Consider the following 5,188-nt stretch of genomic DNA (forward strand, 5'->3'; position numbering starts at 1 on the left):
GGGCATCACGCGGGCAAGCAGAAAAAAACAGACATCTGACAGAAAGTTACGTTCTGACTGAGAAATAGTTTACACAGATTAAGCCATTGAACATCCTTTCATTATTTTGAGAGAGAGAGAGAATCTATATAACGTACATTCCTTACCAGCTTGTTATGATCAACATCAACCAAGGACAGAACAATAATCATGCTATACAGTATTGCCTTGAACTAGCCTATCAACCTTGTTTTACGCTGGAGAGAACACAATACCATGTATTTATCTATTCCTTTATGTCGACGACTTCAGTAAATAGTATTTTATTATCATAGAAAATAATATATGTACTAGTCATGATCAGCATACGCTTTAATTAACTTTTTCCTTCAGGTTTATATTACTGGAAAAATAAACAGTTCAACCTTATTTTACTCGTTTCTTTTTATTTTATTCAAAGTATTGAGGAAATTGGCTCTTCCAGCAATAATTTCTAGATTAAAATGAATTTATTTATGTGTTCACTTTAGTTTGTTGTTTGGGATATTTCACAGCATGTTTAAAATAGGACTGTTTTTATATTTTTTACGTACTTTCAAAGATGTTTTGGGGGAGAGGGTTCATATGTACGAAACATTGTATTTTCCCAATGCAATCTAGTCATTTTAAATGAAAGTTTCATCTGTATATCAAGCCTTTTATACACAGTGCCATCGTGAAACGAATATAACTAGTGCCTGAAGAATGTATTATGTAAGTGAAGGGAAGCTTTCATTACCTCTGGCCAAGGACGTATTTAATCTCAAATGCGTTCTGTTTTAAGCTCGTCGTTATCGTCAACCTTCAATATTCAACAACTACTAAATGTAATCCATTTGGGTTCAATGAAAACGCAATAATAGGCATAACTTATTATTACTATGTTTAACATTGAATTATAATATTGCATTGTTCCGTGTATAATTGACATTATATATATATATATATATATATATATATATATATATATATATATATATATATATATGTGTGTGTGTGTGTGTGTGTGTGTGTGTGTGTGTGTGTGTAAATTTGAAAAGAAATAGATCTATCAGTGTTTACTGATTTATCTATCACATTTAGAAGATAATTTTGATATGCAAAACCAGATATTAGCCACTCGTGTTTGGATCCATAAGATGAACATATCAGATCCTTATACGGGGGTAGACAATTTTCATTGTATTATATATCAAACTCGCTCCGAAATCAAATCCTATAAGATTTTCCTTGCTATAATCGTCAACTCTCAATGTCGTAAATTCACGCTGTCCTTGGTATAACCATCGACCATCCTTGTCGTAAATTCAGGCTGCTTTCATATAATAGTGACCATATACATATCAATGACTTGAGAGTGTGATAGGATTGGACTGACCTGAGATTTCACAGTAAATTATATTTCTGACATGTATTAACTATCGACCATAAAAATAGTCCCTTCATATGATGATCATACGACAGGGGTACACAACCCGTGGCCAGGGGAACCGCTCCGGTGGCCTAGTGGTTAGAGCGTCCGCCTCGGATGCGGGAGGTCGTGGGTTCGATCCCCGGCCGAGTCATACCAAAGACTTACAAAAATGGAACTAACAGCTGCTTCGCTTGGCGCTCAGCATTAAGAGGTTAGTGTTAGGACTGGTCGGCCCGGTGTCAGGATAATGTGACTGGGTGGGACATCATGCTACATGTCTGGGGCATGATGCCCCAGTGCTAGACGTCACTATAAACTGCCACACTGCAGACATCGTAGCGATATGACTGGAAAATTGTTAAAGCTACAAATCACAACAGTGGCCAGGGGGTCGGATGCGTCACGCGAACGTGTTCTGTCCGGCCCTCATAGCAAAATAAGAGAACACAGAAATCTGGACCGTGAACAGTATTTATATTAAAGAAATTATTGTTTGCGGCCGTTGGGTGGTGTTAGAAAATGCAGTCAGGCCATTGGCCGATAAAGGTTGTGCACCCCTGTTATATGACTGACTCGAGAGAGCGGTAGTATTGGCCTGACCTATTATGTCATACTAATATATGACTTCTTTAACTATCGACCTCAAAGCAAATCATTTACAAAGTATATATTTTCACTTGTGAAAATAAAATAAAGTTTTATATATGAAAATTATTTCAAGATAAAGTCATGTTATTTTAAGAGCAATAATAAAAGGTAAGGTTCCAGTTTTATATTAGTTATGGCAACTGTAGAACTCGTACTATCTATAACATTTGTATGTTTAAGTTCTCATTCGCACAAGTCATTCTAAACTTTTCATTTTTCAACGAAAGGTAGGCTGTTTCATTTTCAGTGCATACTTTCCGTATTCAGTGTATTACCAACCCGAATTAATACATAGCTAAAGTATTTCCATTGTAAGTTGGTTTAACATAATGATCATTATTAATAGAAGTAACATCTTTATTTGGGTCTGGATCTCGGTTTTTGGAATTCCTGTACAATTTCCCTGGTGTGTTTGACATACTTTCGGTTATATAATATAAATTTTGTGACATACTTTCTAATTATCTGTAACATACTTTCTAATTATATGTAAAGTTTAATTTTGTAAACATGAGGAAGTTTCTATCAGTTTTTTTCCATTAGTTAATATTATATTTTAGAAAATGCTAATTGTGACCTGAGGTCAAGTAGATAACTATATAATCTTGTCACTGGAATGATTATGTGTTCGTGCTTTAACGACTTCATATTTTCGCCACATTATAATTGTAAACATTCAATGAGAGAGACAGAAACACGTTTGCAGATGTCAGCACGCTTCTCTCCAGCTTCTTCTATCCCATGTATTTCATGTGGAATTGTCTCATACATATCCAGTCCATAATCATGAAATTTCGTAGAATCGAAAAAGACACCAAAAGTCTATTCATTCCAGATCAAATGGAAAAGTTGTTGCAATGCACATTCACACACAATATGACTCCAACCTTCAATTTTAACTACACACGCCATTTTCTTTCGAAAGTTATGTCGAGCGCGTTACTAAGTAAAATTTATCTGGGCGGAGTTATGCATACAGGAATAATAATGTTGTTGTGTAATGATGAATATGTGCTTATATATTTAGTTCTGAATGCGGCATACATTCGGTGACCTTGTTTCGTGTAGTATATTTTGCTAATATAACTAAGCATTAGGTAGAATTTAAAAAAGATTAGCATGTAATAGAAAGGTTACTGTATTTGCATGGGAAAATGTGAACTCGTTTTGTCGGAAGGATATACTGCACTCACAAGTTCGTGCAGTATTTCCATTCGAAGAAAATCGTTCATATTTTCCCATACAAATGCAGTGACTTCTATATATTGAAGGATAGAGACATTCACTTGGATTTAAAGTAAATTCAAACCTGGAATTATATTGCCGTGTTTCAAGAAACGATTGTTGATACAACAACAAGACACATGCCGCCAGAGCCACATCAGCAACTACAGCGTTGGACTTAATTTGGATTTATAGGAATGTTAATTCAGAGTTTTATTATTAGAACTTTTTTTTAGTTCGATTATTATGTTTGATTTAATTCGCACTAACGTAATTTCTTTCTTTGTTTTTCAATTTTTATTTTGTATTCTAGAGAAATAAATCAAAAAATTAATTAATTTTACAAAGCGTGTTGCTTTTCTCTCGTTTCCGTTCCTTTTGTTTTTAGAGCACAGACCCGTAACATAATGATATCAGTAAACTGTTATGCTTTTTTGTTTGTTTTTTTTGTTTCCGCCGGAGGGACTGAAACATTCTAGTCGGAGGGACTTAAAGAGTCTAGCCAGAGAGACTGAAAGAGTCTTTCCTGGACACAACATTTAAACATCGTGTCAACAGATGATGCTGTAGAGGCCTTCATAATGTTTATGACGTAACGAACGTAATCAAGGTTTCGGGCAGTTTCCTCATAAAAATTTATGCATTCTCACAGGCTTCAAAAGAGTACAATTTTTTATGCACATACAAATGAAGTACCTATAAATACTACATTTTCGGGGTAATATTTTATGCCTGATACTCATTGTTATGAAGTCGACACTTGAGCATGTCAAGTTAAGTTATTACGATACTGATGATATCCGTCTTTTACAAGCACTACTTATTAAGGAGCAATGGCGGGGGGGTGGGGTCGGAAATGACCGTAAGCGGTCGTGCGATGTTAGAAATCCGTCCACGTGTTAGATGAGAAGTAGAGGGAAACTCGGCAAAACATCAACTGAGAATTTAGTCATTGTTTCATGACAGCTTCAAAATTTGGATTTACAGCATACAGATCGCGCCTCGAGACCAATTTTCTTATCATACATTACCTTATATTATGCATTACATCCCGTCAAGTAAAATACCAGGTCAGATATTTCTACCTTTTTTTACGACGGTAACCTTGCAGACAAGATATCGACTGTTTTCGTAGGTTACTGCATTACGAGTCACGTGATCGTGAAGGCACCTCAATCAAATATCCATCAAGATATTTTAAAATCTTATCGCCCCGAAATGATTCATCGTGTTTTAGTAATCTTATCTTGATGAATGTGATGACAAATGGTGTGAATGAATCTGGAGCGTTATGTATCTCCATGCATTTCTAGACAGTCAATTATACTAATACACAATTAAAATAATTGGGAAAAGAAATTACTTACACTTCTAGACTGAAGTGCAAAATGCAAATGTATCAAAAACTCTTTTATCAATAGTCAACACCCTTCTGTCTGATCAAATCTCTTTATTTTACATCCATAAATACTAGCAAATTATACACGAAATGGATACAACACTTTCAACTCATACGACTGGAAATATGGTATTTCCTAAAAATGTTGATCAATACTTGGAAAGTGGCGTAGTTTGTTGTAACCACTTATGAGAGCCGCATCACGCCAAAATCCTAACTTGAGGATCGTCCATTTCAAAACAATATTCAATTAAGTTTTATAAATATGATTTAAGAATTTTGTCTTTATTTCGAAATCATATTATGAGAGAAGAGATAGTTTAGACACGAAATTTACAACCTGCCAACTCACACAACAGGGAATAAGGTATTTTCTAAAAATGTTTATCACAAATAGGAAGAGTGTTTGACTTGCTGGGGCCCGTTCTAGACAACGTCATCGTGCAAATATGGTCATTTGAAGGTCGTCAACTTCGGCTTAAGGT

The sequence above is a fragment of the Sinohyriopsis cumingii genome, chromosome 14, assembly GCF_028554795.1.
Source record: "Sinohyriopsis cumingii isolate HCF-2022 chromosome 14, ASM2855479v2, whole genome shotgun sequence".
In the NCBI taxonomy this organism is placed as follows: domain Eukaryota; kingdom Metazoa; phylum Mollusca; class Bivalvia; order Unionida; family Unionidae; genus Sinohyriopsis; species Sinohyriopsis cumingii.